We start from the raw sequence: 22,880 nt of genomic DNA, 5'->3' as shown, positions 1-22,880 counted from the left end.
TGAGGGTCAGGTGTGGACTGTTTGGTTGTTTTTAATTTTGTCCACAATAGTATGTGAACTGATTGGATTTGCTGGATTTAGCTAACAATGAGCTATGGACTGGAAGCCTCTTATATAGAGTCAATCAGGACCTATTGGGAAGGCTTTTGTATTTTAAAGTCTCAGGCCTGGTGTTAACTGTGTTTGGGAAAAACATTCTTCCATGTGGTTCAGCACTGGTCTGTCAGTTTTCTGTACTGAGGTAACCTAGGGATGTTGTGATGCTGAATGCTGTGCCAGTGGTGTGTTAAATGCTGTAATGGTTACTCATGGTGGATAGTGTTTGGTGGAGTTCCCAGATTAGGACAGGCTTAGAAACAAGAGAGGCATCCACTTCCTAAACAACATGCCTCTGGGAGCTCTATGAACTTATAGAAACAATGATAGTTATAGAACAGGATCATGTCTTTTGTTCACAGGGTCACTGTGAGTCATGCTCAACTCAACAACATTTAACAACAACAAGCATGCAAAATAGTAACAACAAAATTTTGGTAGGTTCTCTTAGAGTCGCCTTAGCTCTCTTGGTCTAGTGGTGAGGAATTGTGCTTCCAAACTGAAGGTACATGGTTTGAGCCCATCAACTGTTCCAGAGGAGAAAGTTGGCAGCCTCCTCCTTTATGATTTACTGCTTTTGAAAACCCACTGCGATTCAACTATGAGTTTCGACTTGGTGGTACATTAACAACAACAGAAATAGCACAGTAATTAAACACACAGATTCTGGGGCCTCACTTTCTGGGAGTAAATCCTAGGTTGATTACTTGCTACTTTACAAAGTTGATATGACTTAATCATCTCTGAACATATAATCTATCATCAGCAAACACAATGTTGAACTCTGTGAGGAGACTAATTGATAGCAAGGGCTGTAGAAGAATTGATGCCATTGAATTGCAATTTTGCCAAAGAATATTAAATATACCATGGACTTCCAAAAGAATAAATATATCTTGGAAGAAATACAGGTAGAATACCCCTTTTAAGAAAAGATTGTGTTTTAAGGATGGGAAATAATCTATCAAAATGGAGTATTCACACTGAATCAGAGACATGGTACTATATTAGTAATAAATACTTAAATCTAAATATTAAAGAATGAGAAAATAAGAATGACTCTGTGTACCGCCACTGTTGATACCCTATTGACAACTGGAAAATTTTGTATTTCTTTTCTTTGAAACATTGGACTCTACGGAGTGAGAGGTTTTATTCCCAAAGCACACCTTTTAAAGAGTTCCCTGCACTATAAGTACGAGTGCTATTTGGGTATTTGGACTCCCTGTGTCCCAGATCCCACAGCTTAGATAAGTTTTCATTTAGATGGAATTGATACTGGTTAATGGTGCATGGTATGGTGTGGTTGCAGGTACACAACCAGAATAGAGAGACATGTGAAGAGATCTCAGGAAATCTGCCTGAGATTTTGACTACTCCCTTGTCCTATTGTGACTCATGAATTGCACTAAACACGATTGAGAAAGTTTTCCAGCAGCTCAGGCTACTCAGGCTTTAGGGTCTGGGTCATATTCTCAGTTAAGCCTTCAAGATAGATGATATCTATGGATAAGAACTTAAAATGAACAGAGGAGATACAAATAGATCGAATACATTGAATAGACATGGAGAGAGAATGCAACTCAGACATACAACCCTTCTCAATTTTAAACCATGCAGCGCTCCCCTGCTCTGTTCACACAACAGCCTCCTGGTCCAGGTATAGGTTCTGCATGAGCACAGTCAAGTGCTCTGGGATTCCCATTCTTTTCAATGCCAGCCACAGCTTGTTTTGATCCACACGGTCAAATGTCTTTGCATAGTCAATAAAGCACAAAAAGACATTCTTGTTCTATTCCTTCCTTTCAGCCAGGATCCATCTGACATCAGCAAAGATTTCCCTTGTGCCATGGCCTCTTCTAAATCCTGCTTGAACTTCTGGCAGTTCCTTACCTATCTACTGTTCTAGACATTTTTGAATGATATTTAGCAGTATTTTGCTTGCATGTGATATTAATGATATTGTTTGATAGTTTTACATTCAGTTGGATCACCTTTCTTGGAATCAGGACTGGAGGAAAACTCATCAATAACCTGAGTTAAGCAGAAGACACAACGTGCTTGCTGAAAATGAGGAGGACTGGAAGCACTTGTTGCAGAAGATCAAGGAATGTTGCCTTTTAACTACATTTTGAATTCTTCATGAATAATGTTCTTGTTATCCTCCCACAGCTCATCTGGCCTTTGCTCATTAGTATTCAAGGCCTCAAACCTGTTCCTGGGATGATCTTTAAATTCAGGGGGGATAAACTCAAGGCCAAACAATGACTTAAAGATAATAAAAGAGAAATTGATGCCTCTGAGTAGTGGTGCTGGAGGAGGATATTGGCTATTCCATGGACTTCTAGGAGAACAAAGAGTTCATTCTGGAGAGGGTGAAATCAGGCTACTCCTTGGAAGCAAGGATTCTGAAGCTCCATCTGACATACTCTGGGCATGTTGCAAGGAGGGACTAGTCTTTAGAAATGGACATCATGCTTGGAAGGGTAGAGAGACAATGCAAGAGAGGAAGACCCTGGATGAGATGAATTGACTCAGTGACTGGGATAATGGAGGTAGGAGTGTCCGAGATAATGAAGTTGGCTCAGGATAGAGCAGGGTTCAGGGTTGTTGTACATAAGGTCCCTATGAGACGTGAAAGACTCACCGCATACAAAAACAACAACAACGTTAGGTCAGAACTGCGGTTTAAGGATCTTCTTGCTTAATTTCTCTGCATATTCTTATTTCACATCCATGATGTTCAGGTCTGTAAGTTTTCTCTGCCAAATCCTTTCCCTCACTCATTTTAGCTTTTATTTGTTCTTTTACAGGCCTTAGCACCACCTTCCAGAACACTAAAAAAAAAAATCAAAACAAAACTTCCACAAAAACAAACAAACAAAAAACCCAAACCAACAGAAAACAACAAAAACCTCTTAAAGTCCTTAAATTATTTTGGTATCTGATCCTTTGAGGATCCAAAACTTAGTGAGTTTCCCTTTCGGTGTGTATTAGCTTAAATTACTCTTAAGTGCTTCCAAACCAAAGAGGTTTATTTTGAACATAAATTTATTTTCGTTTATTCCATTTCTTTGATCCTTTGACATTTCTTTGCCCTTCTCTCACTTTAAATCTGATGTTACATACACCCTATCTCAGAATCAAGGACTGATTTTCTTTTATATGGCTTGTTAATTATTTATATTTGCTTCAGTTCTCTCAGGAGGCTTTAGGCTCTGCGATATATCTAGATATACCTGCTTTTTCTCTGTATTCCTCTTGAGACCTGCAATAGTGACCTGTGTATGTGCATACTTGCAAACACATATGCGCGTTTCAACTTAGGGAATGAAATTAAATAGCCAAGATAAGATCATATTAAGGACAGATTTTTTTATTTTAAATTACTTTTATTTTTTGTTAAAAATAGTCTGTACTTAGGTTTATTGTTTAGCCATTCTAGGTGTACTTAGAGTATTTAGATAATGTCTTCATTAGAGGGAACAATCACAATTTGTGGCATACATAAACGTCTTATACCAAGCACTGACACCAGTCAGTCACCAGGTGGCCTACTGGTAATGGGTTGTGCTACCAACTCAAAGGCATATGGGTCAATTTCACAAACTTCTGTAAGGAAGACAGCTGAACAATAGCCTCCTGTGTGATTTACAGTCCCTGAACTCCTACTCAAGGTTCAGCTATGAGTCAGTTCTAACTTATCAACAACACCAGTCATCCACAAGTATTTTAATTTTAAGAAATGTTGCAAAAACATCATATCTTCTGTGTGAGATGTTCCGGTTTTAAATTTTAAAGGAAGACTGACATGTTTATTTTAGGTTATGAAGAACCAAGCTTAGTTTGTGGGTCTTAGGTGACCTTGAATATGACTCATAGTGACCCAATGAACCACAGAGCTGAACCCTGTTCTTTCCTGTGCCATCCTTATCAGCTCTGACACACTTGAGCCCATTGCTGCAGAGACCATGCCAATCCATCTCTCTGAGGGTCTTCCTTTCCTTCCCTGTCCATTCATCCTTCCAAGCATGAAGACACTTTCAAAGACTAGCCTCATCTAGCATCATGTCCAAATTATGAGTCATTTTCAGCATACAAGTTTGTGTCATCTGCTTAACATAGATTATTGATGAGTTTTCTTCCAATCCTGATGCCACATTCTCTTTATAGAGGCCAGCTTCATGAATTGTTTGTTCAGCACACAGATTGAATAGATTTAGAGAAAAGATACATCTTGATGCCCACTCTTCCTGATTATAAACCATGAGGCGTTCACTTGTTCCATTTGGATAACATCTCCTTGATCTAGTTATCGGTTTTGCATAAGCATAATGAAGTGTTCTGAGATTCTCATTCTTCTCGATGTTAGCTGGAGTTTGTTATGATCCCTACAGAAGCTATTTATGTATACAAATGTGTCTTAAAGCCCCTCAGTCATTTTCAGAACAGTGGTGATGGGTAACAGAGGCTACACTAGGGAATGATTTGCTCCTTTCAAAACGTGTGTTGAAAGAAATGGGAAAGATATAGTAATGTGAAAATGTATGTGAACATTGTACATAAACCAATATAAAATTTTTAAGAAGTGTATTGACCACACATTACACATATGCCCATTACATTTACCTGGACGTTGAACACGAGCAGTTAGCATAAAGATACAACCTTTATAATTTAAGGATAAGTGGTTTATTGAGTCTGTTAAAATTAGGTGCATTTGGTTGATAAATGCATATAGAATTAGATTTAATAAGAATATGTCCTATCTGGAAAGTCTGAGGTTAAGGAAACCTAAAGACTTCTGGGATAACGGGCATTATATGATTAAGAAGATTATACGGTGATCTCAGATCCTGTCTTGTGCAAAACCTGAGTTAGGAGTGTCAAAGATGAAAACCCACACCTCAGCTGTGTGGAGCCCCAGCCTTTCCAACAACACATTAACTACCTTTGTATGCTTCTTTATTAATTTTTATTTTATTTTTTAATCTCATTCCTGTATTCCTTAGTAACAACTATGACAAGCTGTAGTAATTTGTTATTTTCTAGAAATTACTATTATAGTAGTTTCCAAGATAGCTAAAAACACAGGATAAACATTTATTGCCTATAGAAAAATAGTCCCAGTTACACTATAGTGTTTGTTATAAAAACACTCGTAAATATACCTGTCACATAATTTATATTCTAAGAAAAACAATAAAATCTCTGTTTAAATATATACTTAAGCTCAACACCAAGAAAACAAATATTCTCACAAGGGCATCAATTGGAAGCTTCGTGGTAGAATGGAAAAGAAATTAAAATTGTTAAAAACTTCTACTTGCTTGGCTCCACAATCAACACTCTTGGCACTAGCTCTCAGGAAATCAAAAGACGAATTGCATTGGGAAAGTTTTCTGTAGGGGAACTCTCTAGAGTTCTGAAGAGCAATGGTATCAATATAGAGACTAAGGTGCACCTGATCCAGGCCATGGTCTTGGCAATTAGAGCTATGTATCAAGAAGCTGGATAAAGACTAAGGATGTTAAAAGAATAATCAATGTCTTTGTGTTATGGTGCTATAAAAAATGATGAACATACTGTATATTGCCAGGAGAACAAACAGGTCTGTCTTGGAGAGAGTGAAACCAAGCTGTTCCCTGGAAGCAAGGATTTTAAAGCTCCATCTCACATACTTTGAACACAATAAAATAGATGAATAAGACATTCTAAGAACCAAATACTTATGCACATCAGAAAACTTCTCGAACATAGTACAAAAAAAAAAGCCCCAGACTAGGGAAAAAATATTTTGCAAGTATTCACTATTCTTGCCTTTAAGGACTATACTGGTTGCACTTGCTCCAGGACAGACTTGTTCGTTCTTTGAGCAAACCACGGAATACTATGTGCTCCTCTCTAAACCCACAATTTAAAGGCATTGATTCTTCTTCTTTCATCTTTACTCACTGACCCACTTTCAGGTGCATAGGAAGTAATTGGGAAAACAAAACAAAAAAAGAAAAACAAAGACAACCCAAAACCGAAACCCATGGCTTAAATCAAGCTCACCGGTGTCTTTAAATGGATACCTTTGTTTTTGAAAACTTTGTAGAGGTCTTCGATAGCAGGTTTTCCCAATGCAGTCATGTCTTCTGATTTCTTGACCTCTGCTAAGAGGAGTGTTGATTGTGCAGCCAAATAAATTGAAACCATGGCTAATTTCAATCTTTTTCCCCTCTGTTATGTCGTTGTTATTGATTCAGTGTTGAGAGGTGGTTTTTTCCCCTTTCTTGATATTGAGATATAATTCATCCTGCAAGCTGTAGTCTTTACCTTCTTCACTAAGGGCTTTCAGTAAAATCTTTACTTTCTACAGGTAAGATTAGGTCATCTTACCATATCTTGCCAGTTGTTCAATGAGTCCTCTTTCGTTCCTGCTTTCACATTCTCCTCCATTTAGTCCAACCTCCCAAATTATTTGCTTAGGATACAAATTGGATGGTCTGTTCATCTTTCCTCCACTGAGAAGCTGGTAAATTCAAATAATTGACCTTTCATTTAGCAGCTCACCTGTAAACACTACACCAGCAGAACTCGTTACATAGTAAGAACTCCTCACTCTATCCAGCTGATGCCAACTAATGGCAATCCTACAAGACAGCGTAAGTCTGCTCCATAGGATGTGAATATTTACAGAAACAGCCTCCTGCATCTTTTCTACTAAAGATGCATCTGCAAGTTTCCAATTGCTGACATTTTAGTTAGTAATCAGAGAGTTTAACCACTGCAGCACAGAACTCCTTCACTTCATCACAAATATACAACACACAAGATCACACATAAAACATCAATACATTACAATACATAAGAAGTTGGCATCGTAGAGCACTCTATTCCCAGAAGTGTGGGTGGTGAGGATCTGTCTTACTTTGGGAATCAGAAGAAAGACCAATCCTTGGAAAAAAATGACATTATTCTTCACGAAGGAAAAGATCAGCAAAAATGAAGAAAACCGTTAATGATAAAGACCAATGCAATGGTCGCAAATGTGCCAATGATTATGAAGATGGCACAGAATAAAACAACATTTTGTGGTGTTATACAAACTGTCACCATGCATTAACTCACTGTCAGACAGAGTCAAGAGCTGTGGTACAGCAACCAATAATAAAAAGTATCATCTTGGTTCATTTAGAACTAAATGTCTAAACAACTTCTTCTCCATAAGGCTTTGGGTTAACAATGTCTATACATGTGGACCTTACCTGATTGTCTACACAGGAATCACCTTGATTATATATATGGTGGGGAGGTCATTAGAAAACCTCAGTATAAGCTGTGAAAACTAGGCCAGGTCCTGATTGTAGAACAGACCATCACCTACTCATAAGCAAGTTGAAGTCAAAGCTAGAGAAAATAAAATCAAATCCACCTCGACCAAAACTTGACCTTGAGTCTATCCTACCTGAAATGAAAAAACGTCTCAGGAACAGGTTTGAGGCCATGGACACTAATGGACAAAGACCAGATGAGCTGTGGGAGGATAGCCAAAATACCATTCATGAATAATTCAAAAGTTTATTACAAAGACAGAGGCGGAAGAAAAAAAAGACCAAAATTGATGTCAGAAGAGACTCTTAATATCGCACTAGAGCTCCAAGAAACCAAAGCAAAGCAAAAATATCAGGAAATTAAGGAGCTGAACAGAAGACTTCAAAATGCAGCTCAGCAAAACAACAAAATATTACATCGAATGTGCAAAAAGCTAGAGTCAGAGAACTAAAAGGAATAAACTTGCTTACCGTTTCTTAAGCTGAAAGAGCTGAAGAAAAATTCAACCAGGAGTTGCAATACTTAAAAATACTATGGGCAGAATATTGAATGATTCAGGATGCAAACTTAGTACCAGCAGTCAGGAAATAAGGAGATGCATTGCACCAGGAAAACCTGCAGTTGTGGGTTTCTCTTTTTTTTTTATTTCCTATGAATTTATTTACAAAATTCAAATACATTGTTTTCAAAATCACATTCTTTCAATTTCTCTCACTCTCCCACCCATCAAATTGTCAACTCCATGATTAATTCCCCACTCCCCCTGTACAACCTCATCCTTCTGCTTCCAATTTCTCCCATCCCTCTTGGATCTTTATACTCATTCTACAATAATGTTTTCATATGATATTTATCCTTGTGGAACTGAGTTAGTTCACTCAGTATAATTCTTTCCAATCCCTCCCAAGTTAGGCAATAATTTACAAGATCATTGCTCTTCTGTGCTACATAGCATTCCATTGTGTGAATGTACCATAATTTTCAATCCATTCATTTGTAGTTGGACATTTGGGCTGTTTCAATGTTCTCACAATGATGAATAATGCTGCTATGAACATTGGTGTACCAATCTCATTTTGTGCCTCAGTTCTAATTTTCTCATGGTGATATCCACTTCCTAAATTACATGCCTCTGGAAACTCTATGAACTTTGATAAATATAGATAGTTGTAGAGGGGCTTTAGGCCTTTTGTTCATAGGGTCCCTATGAGTTGTGCTCGACTTGAAGGCAGTCAACAACAAAAAGAACAACAACAACAACATATTAATAGTGGAATAGCTGTGTTATATGAAATTTCTATGTTTCGTTTGAGGAAGCTCCAAACTGCCTTCCACAATGGCTGAACCATTTTACAATCCCACCAACAATATATAAGAGTTGCTTTCTCGCCACATCCTCACAGACATTAATTACTTGTTGCTCTATTGAATTTTTCCACTGTTACTGGAGTGAGATGGTACCTCATTGTGGTTTTGATTTGCATCTCTCTTACTGCCAATGATTTGGAGCATTACTTCGTGTGTCTGTTTGCCATTCAAATACCTTCCTCTGTGAAAATTCTTTCCATGTCTTTTGCCCATTTTATAATTGGGTTATCAGTCTTTTCCTTGTTGAAGCCCAGAAGTATTCTGTAAACTTTTGTTATAAGATTCTTGTCTGAGATGATATTACCAAATGTTTGTTCCCAGTATATAGGTTTTCTTTTCACCTTATTGGAAAAGTTTTTGAAGCACACATGGATTTAATCTCTAGAAGGTCCCAAGCATCAATTTTATCCTCATCAGATTGTGCACTTCTGGTTGTATTTTGCAGTCTCTTTATACCTTGGATTAGCGTTTCTAAGCTTGATCTCAGTTTGTCTCTTATGAATGCTATCATTTTGGGCTTTATTCCCAGATTTCTGATCCACCTTGAGTTGATTTTTGTGTATGGTGTGAGATGTGAGTCCTGTTTCAGCTTCCTGCAGGTGGAAGTCCAGTTTTGCCAACAACGTTTGTTGAAGAGCTTATTATTTCTACATTTGATAGCTTTGATTTCCTTGTCAAATATCAGTTAACCATAGATAACTGGGTCTAATTCTGGTTTATTAATTCTGTTCCATTGGTCTATGTGCCTGTCATTGTACCATTACTATGCTGTTTTGGTTATTACTATTGTGTAATACGTTTTTAGGTCAGGGAGTGCTATGGCTCCAACCTCATTTTTGTTTCTCAGAAGTATTTTGCTATTGGGAGTCTCTTGCCTCTCCAAATAAATTTGGTACTTTTCCTTTCAATCTCCTTGAAAATTAATTTGGTATCTGGATTGGGATTGCATTGAATAGCCAATAGAATCCAAAAGCACATCAAAAAAATTATTCACCTTGACCAAGTGGAATTGATAACAGGAATGCAAGGATGGTTCACCATAAGAAAAATAATCAACATAATTCACTATATTAACAAAGAAAATAAAAGAACCATATGATTTATGCAATTGATGCAGAAAAGGCATTTGATAAAATCAAATACTCCTTCCTAATATAGACAATCAGCAAAATTGGAATAGAAGGGAATTTCCTCAACATAGTGAAAAGTATATAGATGCAAAATCAATAGCCAATATCATTCTGAATGGAGAAAGACTAAAAACACTTTCCTTGAAAACAAGGACCAGAAAAGGATGTCACCCTTCTTTTCAGTATTGTATTGGGAGTGCTTGCTAGAGCAATATGACAAGAGAAGGAAATAAAAGGCATCCAGATTGGCAATGCTTAAAGTGTCACTACATGTACATGATATTATAGTGTACACAGAAAACCCCCAAGATAGACCAACTTAGTAGAGGGGCAGTATATAAGATCAACATCCAAAAATCAGTAGGATTCCTCTATAATAACAAAGATAACTCAGAGAATGAAATCAAGAGAACAGTACAATTTACAATAGCCAACCACCAATTGAGATACTTGGGAGTGAACTTAAGTAGAGATACAAAAGACCTTTACAATGAAAACAATAGAGCATTTCTGCAAGACACAATAAAAGACCTAAAGAAATGGAAAAATGTGCGCTGTTCATGGATAGGAAGACTCAATATTGTGAAAATGACAGTCCTACCAAAAGCAATTTACATATTCAATTCAATCCCAATGCAGATACCAAATTCTCCAAATTACTGAGGAGTAATGATGTCAGTTTTAGGACTAAGGTGTGTCTGATTCAGGCCATAGTCTTTCCACTTGCTATGCATCTGAGAGATGGACAATGAATAAGGATGACAGAAGAAAAATTGATGCTTTTGAGCTGTGGTGTTGAAGAGGACTGAGCATCTCATGGATGGGCTAAAGGGAAAAACAACAACAACAACCATGTTTTGGAGAAGGTGCACCTAGAGTGCTCTTTGGAGGCAAGAATGATGAGCCTTCACTTCACACACTTTGGGCATGTAGCTATGAGGCGCTATTTCTTGAAGATGGACATGCTGTTTGAAAAGGTGGAGGATTGCGAAGGAGAAGAAGACCCTTGACCAGGTAGATTGACGCAGTGACTGCTGTGATAAGCTCTAGTGTGTCAGGAAGTATGAAGATGGCACAGGATAGGACATGGCTCAAATCTATTGTTCAAATGGTTGCTATGAGTTGTACTCAACTCTGTGGCACCTATCAACAACAACAAAACCCCATAAATAACAGAGAAACGTTAAATAGAATACTAGAGGTAGAGCCCCTCAGAACGGAAGGCATTAAGAATAAGGAAATACAGCTGCATACATTCATTAATATTTGGAAAAGGAATATACACATTATGAATCTAGAAACATTAGAGGTTGTCAAAAATAAAATGGCATGAATAGAGAGATTCACATCCTAGGCACTAGTTATCTAAGATAGACTGGTACTTGCCACTTAAAATCAGATAATCATATGATTTATTAAGCCAAAAGTGACAAACTGAAAAAGAATAGTGTTGCATTCATAGTCAGAAAGAAGATGTCAATATATATCCTCAACTGAGGTCCACTGAACCCACTAAATAACAAGGAGTTCATTATTCAGTGTTGTTATGTGCCATCAAGTCACCTGTGAATCAGAATTCCCCCTGTGCACACTAGCTCTGAACCCTTCTTTATCCTGAGCCAATGTCATTGTCTCTGACAGACCTAATCCCATTTCTCCAGTCACTGGGTCAATGCATCGCATCCTGGGAAGAGAAACAAAATCATCTCAGGCCCCTAATTGATGTTATGTCAATTCATCACTGTCATGGGGACCACAGAATCCAGAAAACATCCAAGATTCAGATAGGCACATCATTGTAGGTTAAGAATAATTACAGAAACTGGTTCTGAGGGTTTGCTTACCTATGTAGTCAGGAGATGATTTGTCAGCATATGACCTAAATCTTATTCACTAAAATCTCTATCTTGAACTTAATTTTGATAACAATTTTTCTGTGATTGAATATTTGGGTAAAGTATTATGGACATGCCCAGATTCCTTTTTGTGTGTGAGCATGTTTCTGTCTAAGGGCAAACTACCTGACCCTGGGATTAACTGGGATTTGAAATCTAGTTTCAATCACCTTCTCCCTGGGCTTACAATGCATTTCTTTGTGTTTGCCCTGACTTCATGTCGTTAGTTTAATTACCAGCAAACACTGAATAACATAAAGGACTCAAATATCATCTGAATTTATGTCAACACTCAAAATGGAGTTAGAACACTCAGTGTGGACCACAGCCTTCCACAAACCAACTGCATTAGAATTTAAGTTCTGTGCACAAGGAAAAGCATATGTCCTGAGAGATGATCCTTTGACTCAGATCAGAAAAACCCCAGCTGAAGACGTCTTGTAGCCTTTCAGCCATGTGTTCACTGTGGTAAGCCACAGTAATCATTTTCTCATAGTCTTACTCGTGAAGGGCCAGCCAGGGGAGAGAGGAGGTGAGGTTTTGATCAAATTTAGGAGCTTGCCCTTGAGTCAGAGCTACGCTGTGCAAATAGGTATTAAAAAGTGAAGAGTATAAGTTATAGACTTGGGTAATTTTTAGCAGGCTCTGGCATGGAAAATCTCAGATGTGGCATACCTTACTGATGGTTGTGATGTGGAAGAGGTTGGTGGAGACATTTGTCCTTCATCGTCCCATCTCCGTGCCTGTGTGCGCAAAGCACACAGACACACATCTCTTCAGACACATTCAAACTATCCTGGAAAACTCATATTTTTATCATGGGTTTTGAATGTGATATTAGACTGTTCAGTCTGAGAATTCATTTTCTCAGAAACAAGAGTCATGAAGTTATTGCAAAATACTTTCTTGTGCATTAGTCATACTCTAACCTTTCTAACGAATTTTTACTTAATGTGGTCCTTCCTGCAATGGCGGGGGAGAGCTTGCTGGTACTTGGCCTGCCTGACAATTGTTCCCCATTGGTGGGTGAAGACCACCTGAAGAAGTGACATATGACACAGCTGAGATTGATTCCAGAGTTTTCTGAAAGCTCACTAAGTGCTTGTTTTTCTTTTATCATGCTCTTTCTCCTTGAAGAGAAAAAAGAGGGGAAAGAAGAGAGAGACAAACAGTGTGTGAATTCATGAATGTACATTAAAGATTGGAAGCAGGAGTAGCATCCACTTCCTAAACAACACGCCTCCAGAAACTCTATGAACTTTGATAAATGTCAATAGTTATAGATAAGCTTCAGGCCTTTTTTTTCCCTAGGGTTGCTGTGAGTTGGGCTTAACTGGAAGGCACTCAACAACAACAACATATAAAGGTGTCATAGATACTTTGTTTTGGTTCTACCTAAGTCTTACTAGTAAGAGTGCATCAGAGATATACATTTTCTCCATCTTTTAAAATCAATCTGTTAAACAGATCTTTGAAGTGGCTGGACTTCATGAAAAAGAATGTGGCATCAGGATTGGAGTTAGACACATCAAAACCTGCATGATGCAGATGGTACAACCTTGCTCATTAAAACTTTGGAGGACTTAAAACTCTTACTACAGGAGACCAAGGACGGCTGCCAGCCTTCAATATGCATTGCATCTCAAAATCAAGAAAACAAAAATTCTCACACCAGGCCAATAGGCAGCATCATGACTGTGGTTTATAGGTGTCATGCAGTTGAGTACAACACCTAGAGATCCAACGAACAGCCAACCTGAACATTCTGTACCATTTTCATCATCTCTGGTACACTAGAGCTCACTGCTGATGTCACCACATCAGTGCATCTCATTGGAGGTCTTCCTCTGCTTCACTGACCTTCCATCTTTCTAAGCATGATGCCACTTTCCAAGGAATAGAGTCATCTAGCTAAATGACCAAAGTATAAGATGAAGTTTCGCCATCTTTGCCTTCAAGGAACACTCTGGCTGCATTTTCCATAAAATTACCGTTTTGTTCTCTTGGTGGTCCATGATATATTCAATTCTCTTCTCCAAGCACAATTCAAAGGGATTTATTCTTTTTCTGCCATCTTTAGTCATTGTCCAGCTCTCAGATGATAATGACCTGAATCAGGTGCATTTTGTCTTCAAACTGACATCATTGTTCTTCAGTTCTCTGGAGCTGTGATGCTAGAGTATTGAACATACCGTGAACTGCCAAGGGAACAAACAAGTCTGTCCTGAAAAGGGTGAAATCACGTTGCTCCTCGGTGACAAGGATTTTGAAGTTCCTTCTCACATAATTTAGGTATCTTGTCAGGAGGGGCCAGACCTGGGAGAAGGACATCATGCTTGGAAAGGTGGAGGGTTAGAGCAGGAGAAGACCCTGAATGAGATTGATTGATTCACTGACTGGGCAATGGGGTCAGAAGTGTCAGAGTTGGTGACGTTGGACCCAGATAATGCAAGGTTCAGAGCTGCTGCTCACAGGGTTGTTATGAGTCATATTCTGCTTGACTGAAGTCACTTAACAACAGTAATCCGGGTGAAGGTAGAATTTTCAATTGATATTTCTTGGAGAAGCTAATTTAACTCTCATACTAGTTACTAAGGAATGTAAGTAGTTGAAATCCATAAGACTTTTTTCTCTAGCCACTTACGGGTGAACTTCAACTCCCAATATTTCTATTATAGGCTATTTTGATCACCTGTGTAATCATTCCATACAAGTAGATATTTGGTGAGTGAATGAGTCAAAAATCACCAGGAGGAGAGGAGACAGAAATGCTGGTTCCGAGAGAAGGAAGGGAACTTGGTTATGCTGATCTTCCTTGATTACTTCCATAGATTCTCTTCCAGGGGACTTTCTCTGCCTTTCTGAAAGGTGGTGTAAGATGCTGGTTCAGGGAAGGTGCTTGGAGCTTGACATTTCCAAGTGTTTTTTGTTGCCCAGTCAATTCTAGCTCATAGGACAGAGCAGACCTGCCCTCGAAGGTTTCCCGGAACTGGAACTGGTTTCTCAACTGGAATTTTATCAGTCTTTTCTCCCAGACAGCCTTCAGTGGGTTTGACCTACTGATCTGTCAGTTTGCTGCTGAGTGCTCAACTATTCTACTTATCACACTTCCTCAATTGCCAGTTATCAGACAACTGACAGACTAATATCATGGTATTGGTTTAAATAAATGCATGAGAGTTTTCCTGAGCGATGGAGAGGGAAAATACTGTACTGGAAAATACCCACAGTCCCAGAGTGAAAATGGTCGTTATGATGGACAAGAAACACACATTCTTGTATTGATTGACATCTCAATTATGTGACACAATTCATGATTGACTGAAAGACCATCACAGGAGTTAAAGGTGGGATATCTAGACGTAAGAATTGCTAGGAGTAGGAACACATAAGGGAGCGCTGATGGCCTAGTGGCAAGCAGCTGTGCTGAAATCCTGAAGGCACACAGTTCAGGGCCACCAGCTGCTCTGTCAGAGAAAGATGGCTAATCTCCTCTCATGTGATTCACTTCTCTGACAACCTGCCAGAGAGTCAGGTATGGGTCAGTTCTGACTCTATGGTACACAACAATACCAACAACAAGAGGGCCACGTAAGTTAGATCATACAAGCGGTTAAAGGTATTTGGAATTCTGTCCATTGAAGAGTGGTCCCAGGGTGAAAACAGGAACAGGTTTTTCCGATAACCTCTAAGATTGCTTCCTCAATCATGTCTATTTCTGGGAGTTCATTGCAAAGCTCTATCGATAATGCTGTACATCAAGACCCTTGAGCACCAGCTTCTGCATCTTACATCTGTTTGACTGTAGTGAAAAGACCCTTTGGGAACAGATTATAATATCTTGCTTCTGCCAGATGTCAGAGAAAAGCAGCATTTTCTTTAGGTTATATGGCTAGGTCAGCATCAAACTTAGTAAAACTGCAGTGAGAAAAGGTAGCTTTAAAAAAAAAGACACCAAACAACATGAATTCTAAACTCATGGCAAGATTTTTAAATGGAGCAAAGTTTCCACTTTCATGTTGTTCTATATATACATACTGTCCAAATACATCTGATTCTAACTCTCATCGTGACTTAACCAGTACACAGGAGGGCAGAGCCTGTTGCCAAGTTCAATGAGGACATCAAAAAAGGTGTGAGATCTTACATGGATGTGATGCTTTGAACCTTTGAAGGGCTCCCATCTCCTAAGTATTAATAAGCCAAAGACTGTCATAAAAAGTGACTCATGGAGCACACTTTTGTTTTTGTTGTTACATGCAATCCAATCTACTACAACACCATGAAAATCAGAATTTTACCCTAACCTTAACACCAGTATGAAATATATACAAATGGTATGCAAATTAGATGAGAAGCTGAGTAAAGGATGGAGAATCTGGACTCAAAAGATTTCAGAGCAGGGGATGTGTGAAAGGCCCCACGGAGAGAGACATACGGGAGACTCTATAGGACTTGAAAGGCAGTGCCAGTTATCAGAACTGAAGATTTTTCTTTACAATGGAAAAAGTGCAGGAATAAAGTCTCAGGAAGATCCTTCATGAGGTAGACTGACAAAGAGCTACAATAAATGAGTCAAGAACAGCAGTGGTTGGGAGGATGGTGCAGGACCGTGCAGGGTTTGATTCTGTGCACAGGGTCGCTATACAATGCAATCCGCTCCATTGCACCAAACAAAAGCTCATCTGTGGCTGCCAGCATTTTCTTAGATACCCCCACCCGGAGCTATAATGCCAGAACTGGGCACACCAGCCAGCGAGCCAGCTCTAATTGCACATTAGAATTCTCTGGGAGTCCTACATCAGAGCCATGGAAACTATCTCCAATGTGGCACCTGGAACACTTTGAAAGCAACTCACTTCCTAAAAAGCAATAAGCATAGAGAAAAGCCAATTAGAAGATGGACAGCCAGAAAGAGTGGGCAGCCGAACAACCAGTGTCAACCCATGCACAGATGCATGATGAGATGTCTTAGGTAGGAGGAAGGAGACAGACAGATGGAAATGATCATACTGAGAAATCAGTGATAGAAGATAAAGCTAGAAAGGAAGTTCATGGTCAATTTTTCCATCCTGAAATACAGACAAATGTCTTTTCCTCTTCACGTCACAAAATGAGATTTCACTTTTCATTTATTTTTTTTGTAATCACCAGTAATATTCCAAGTAAATATATCGCATTTTATATTTTCACTTCTCAAAAAAATGGTATCCAAATAATTAATACCCATTTTGAGAAGAGATTGAGGTTGTTAAGAATTACAGCTTGCTCCGCTCCACAATCAACATTCTTAACACCAGCAGTCAGGAAATCAAAGGACTAATTGCATGAGGATAATCTGTTGTCAGGCATCTCCCCAGAGTGTTAAAAAGCAATGATGTCAGTCTAAAGGCTAAGGTGTGCCTAATCCAGGCCATGGCAGTATACTTTTGTGAAGATTAAGCCTTAGAAACCCTATTCTAAAGGGTTATTGTGAGGAATCAACTCCAGAGAAATGAGTTTGGATTTTTTTGGTCAGAAATTCTTTTTTATTTTATTGGTTTGTATGCAATTATTCTTATACATTGTGTCTCATTATTATACATTGTGTTTTATATCATATTTCATATTTACTGCATTTTATGTAATTATTTACTATTTTTCTATGCCTATTTACACAACCTTGCCTGTTGAGAGTGAGGAGGCTTGAAGCACTAGTTGTAGAAGATCAAGGAATGCAGTCTCAGGCATGGATTACATCTCAATGTCAAGAAAAGAAAGATTCTTACCACCAGACTGATAGACAGCATCCTGGTGGATGGAGAGGGAATTGAAACTGTCAGCAGCTTCATCTTGCTTGAATCTACACCCTTGGTACCAGCAGGCAGGAAATAAGGAGACACATTGCACTGGGAAAATCTGCAGTTAGGGACCTTACCAAATTATTGAAGAGTAATGATGTCAGTCTGAAGACCAATGTGCATCTGCTGTAGGCTGTAGTCTTTCTGATTACTAGCTATGTATCTGAGAGCTGGACAATGAATACAGATGACAGAAAAATAATTAACACCTTTGAGCTATGATGTTGGAGAAGAGCACTGAACATCTCATGGCTGGCCAAGAGAAGGTACAAATGTCTGGGAGTTGTTGCAGCCAGAGTGCTCTTTGAAAAGAAGAATGATGAGGTTTTGCCTCCCATACTTTGAACGTATTGGTAGGAGATGTTATTCCTTGGAGAAGGACACAATGTTGAAAAATATGGAGGGTCAGCGAAGGTTAAGAAGACCCTCAACCAGGTGGATTGACATAGTGACTGCTGCAATGGACTCCGGTGTGTCAGGAAGTGTGAGGATAGAGCAGGATAGAACAAGGTTCAAATCTTTTGTTCATAGTGTCACTATGAGTTGTGCTATATCGACGGCAACTAACAACAACAACAACAACATTATCACTCATCTTTTTTTTATGTATATGTGTGTGTGTGTATATATTATCCTCTAATTTTCACATAGTGGTCTTGTATAGTATTAGGCCTTATGAGCCTGACTTAGTTCACTCAGCGTAATGCTCTCCAGCCTCTTAAATGTACGTAGTATTTTTTTTAAATCATTGCTCCTGAGTTCTGCATAGTATTCCATCATTTGAACATACCACAATTTCTCAATCCAGTCATTTGTTAATAGACATTTGAGCTGTTTCCATGTTCTTGATATTGTGAAAAATGCTGCTATGAACACTGGTGTATAAATATCCATTTTTTTGTCTCAGTTCTATTTTTCTCAGAGTATATTCTTAGCAATGGAATAGCTGGGTAATACAGCATTTTTATGTTCAGCCTTTTGAGGAAATACCAAACTGCCTTCCAGAGTAGTTGTACCAATTTAGAATCTCACCAGCAGTATGTGAGAGTTGCAATCTATCCCTATACTCTCCGAAATTTATTGCTTGCCATCTCGTTAAACTTTGCTCCTACTACTGTGATGAGATGGTATCTCATTGTGATTTTTATTTCCCTGGTTGTTAATGATTTTGAACATTTCTTCATGTGCTTTTTAACCATCCAAGTATCTTCTTTTGTAAAGAGTCTTTCCAAGTCTTTTGCCCATTTTGTTATTGGGTTATCTGTCTTTTCTTGTGGAGGTCCTGTAGTATTCTATAAACTTTTGTTATGAGACCCTTGTCTAAGATGCTATTGTCAAATGTTTGTTTGGTTTTGTTGTTTTGGTTTTTTCCCCCAGTTAGTCAGTTTTCTTTTCACCCTAAAAAATTTTTATGCACACAGAGATTTGATTTTTAACAAGGTTCCATTTGCCTGTTTTGCCTTCTTTGGGTTGTACATTTTTGGTTATTTATGCAAGTCTATTTATGCAAGGCTTCTAAATTTGTTCCGATTTTGTCATTTATGATCTTTATTGGTTTGGGTTTTACCCCTAGGTTCCAGATCTGTGTCAGGCATTCTTATTGAGAGCACTTTCAATAAGAACTTCTTTGCTTAAATCTAGGAGATAAACTAAGATCACATGGATAAATGCAACTTTTTCATCAAGTGAATACTATGATGATGTGATGGTCAGTCTTCTGTATTAGCATGGCTAGATTCAATGGATAGACAATTAGCTACTGTCTAGGATCAAGTTAAACAGAAGGAACTGCTAACTAGCTCTGTAACACCCTCCTGATTGCTGGTAAGTGTGGGACCTTCACTGTGGTTATTTTGTCAATCCATTTAGCTGAAGGTTTCCCTTACCCTAGGGTCTCTGCTTTACCACACATGATGGCTTTTCTAGCATCTCTCCTGAAAATGAACCCAAAGTCAGAGATTTGAATAGTAGTCCACTGTGATCCATAAAGATTTCTTTGTCTAATTTTAATTTGATTGACAGAGTTTTCTTCTCAGTCTGTCTTAGTTGGGAAACCATTCTGGAATCTGTCCATTAGAGCTACCCTACCAGTATTTGAAACATTGTTGGTGTAGCATCCAGCAAAGAAGACTCACTCAAGCCACTTGATTATGGCACACTGAGAGAAAAATGAAATTGTGTTGAAGCATCGTGTCAAGTATGACCGTATAAACAACAGATCTTAACCCTCTCCTATCCTAAGCCAACCTCACCATTTCTGAAACACTTGAGCCCGCTGTTGCAGTCATTGTGTCAGTATATCTCGTTGAGGGTCTTCTTCTCCTTCACCTTGGAGGCTGGGCAGTAGTACTCAGTTATTTCATCAAACACTAATCTAGGTGTTACTATACAAGTATTTTGTACATGTGATTATCATTGAAAAGCAGCTGCTTTTAAATCAGCTGTATTACCCTATTTTTGTACCATAGAGTCGGAACTGACCATAGCTGACCCTCCAGCAGGTTTTCAGAGGCAGTTAATCACACAGGAGGAGATTGTTCATCCTTCTCCCATGGAGCAGCTGGTGGCATTGAACTGTGTGCCTTCAGGATTGCAGCACAGCTTCTTGCCACTAGGCCACCAGGACTCCCTATGTGTCCCTATCCTGAGCAAATTCTCCCTTTCACATATCCCACCTTTAATTCTTTGGTGATCTTTCAGTCAATCACAAATTAAGTCATATAATTGAGATGCCAGTCAATCAATACAAGAATGTGTGTTTCTTGTCCATCATAACAACTATTTTCACTCCGCGACTGTGGGTTGTTATGTGCCATCGCGTCGCTTGTGACTCATAGCGACCCTATGTACAAGAGTTCTAAACACCGTTCTGTCCTGTGCCAACCTCGCCTTCTCAAACACACTCCTTCCCACCACTCCACTCACAGAATCGATCCATCTCATCGAGGGTCTTCCTCTCCTGCGCCGGCCCTCCACTCTCCCAAACATGATGTCCCTCTCCAAGGACCAGTCCCTCCTTGCAACAGTCCCAAAGTATGTCAGATGAAGCCTCAGAATCCTTGACTCCAGGGAACATTCTGGCTTCACCCTCTACAGGACAAACCCGTTTGTTTTCCTAGCAGTGCATGGTATATTCAACACACTTCTCCAGCACCACAGCTCAAAGGCATCAATTCTCTGTCTGTCATCCCTATTCATTGTCCAACTCTCCGATGTATAGCACGTAATTGCAAAGACTATAGCCTGGAGCAAGCACACTTTAGTCTCCAGCTTGACATATTTGCTCTTTAGTACTCTTGAGAGGTCCCTCACAGCTGACTTTCCCATTGCAATTCGTCTCTTGATTTCCTGGCTGCTGTTACCATGAGTGTTGACTGTGGAACCAAGTAAATGAAAACTATTCACTATCTCAATCTCTTCACCATCCATACTGATGCTGCCAATTGGCCCAGTGGTGAGAATCTTTTTTTTCTTGATAGTGAGCTTCAAACCATATTGAAGACTGCAGTCCTTGACTTTCTGCAGCAAGCGCTTCAGGTCCTCCTCAGTTTCAGCAAGCAGGGTTGCGTCATCTGCATAACACAGGTTGTTGATGATTCTTCTACCAATCCTGATGCCACATTCCTCCTTGTACAGCCCAGCCTTTCGGATAATCTGTTCTGCATACAGATTGAAAAGGTATGGAGAAAAAATACATCCCTGACAGACGCCTTTCTTGATTTTGAACCATCCAGTGTCTCCCTGCTCTGATGACTGCCTCTTGGTCCAAGTATAGGTTTCACTTTAGCACAATCAAAGGTTCTGGGATTCCCATTCTTCTCAGAGTCAGCCACAGCTTGTTGTGATCCACACAGTCAAAATCCTTTGTATAGTGAATGAATAGCAGACACACATTTTTCTGGTATTCTCTGCTTTCTGCCAAGATCCATCTATCATTAGCTATAATATCCCTAGTACCGCGACCTCTTCTAAATCTAGCCTGCACATCTGGCAGTTCTCTGTTGACATATTGTTCCAAATGTTTTTGGGTAATTTTCAGCAGAATCTTGCTTGCATGTTATATCAATGATATTGTTCAATAATTTCCACACTCTGTTGGGTCACCTTGGGTAGTCTTCATTTAATCAGTTTATGATCACGAGAAAAAAATTTGATTGTTTCTGGAGAAGTAGTTTATCTCAAATTATTGCAATAAATGTCTTCCTTTCTTCAAGCCTATCTCCTATTCTATAAGTTCTGGACTTTCCAACTCCCACAATCTCTTAAATCAATTCCTTAAAGTAAATGCACATGTAGGTATACACATATAAACTATTTTATACAAATAACATGCAACATACACATTTGCTTGTCAACTATTTCCCTCCATCAAATATGTGTGTGTGTGTGTGTCTCAACAGATAAAAGTTTTTATATACATTTATATTTGTTGTTGTTGTTGATTGCCTTTGAGTTGAGCATGACTCATCGTGACCCTATGAGCAAAAGACCTGAATCTCTTCTACAACTATCGTCATTTATCAAAGTTCATAGAGTTTCTAGAGGCAAGTTGTTTAGGAAGTAGATGCCACTTCTGCTTCCAAACCTGTCATAAAATACTATTGGTTGTGTCACCTGCGATGCATAGCGACCCTATGTGCAGGAGCTCTGAACTCTTCCCTGTCCTGAGTAAGTCTCACTAATTCTGACACACCAACTCCCATTGCCCCAGTTACTGTCTCAATCTTCCTCATTCAGGGTCTCCCTCTTCTGCGCTGTCCATCCATCCTTCTGAACATGATATCCTTCTCCAAGGACCAATCTCTCCTGGCCACATACCCAAAGTGAGTGAGACAGAAATTCAAAATCCTAGCCTCCAAGGAGAGACTTGGTTTCACCCTCTCCAAGACAGACCTATTTATTTTCTTGGCAGGCAACGGTATGTCCAAGACTCTTCTCCAGCACCAGAACTTGAAGGTATCTATTCTTCTTCTGTCAGCCTTAGTCATTCTCCAACTTTCTGAAGCATAACAAGTAATTGAGAAAACCATGACCTGGAGCTGAATTGTGTGCCATTTTCACATACCTTTCTCTCCATTAAGCACATTGTTGAAGTCACTATGTCAATGCATTTAATTAATGTTCTTCCTTACTTTTGATGAAGCTTTATTTATTTAAACATGATACCCTTTTCTATGGTCTGAACCCTCCAGATAACATGCTCAAAGACTAAAGGGAGGAAAAGAATTATA

This window comes from Elephantulus edwardii, unplaced genomic scaffold (assembly GCF_000299155.1).
Source record: "Elephantulus edwardii isolate Elephantulus edwardi_28Jun2011 unplaced genomic scaffold, EleEdw1.0 scaffold00035, whole genome shotgun sequence".
Lineage (NCBI taxonomy): Eukaryota > Metazoa > Chordata > Mammalia > Macroscelidea > Macroscelididae > Elephantulus > Elephantulus edwardii.
Note: the sequence above shows the minus strand (reverse complement) of the source record.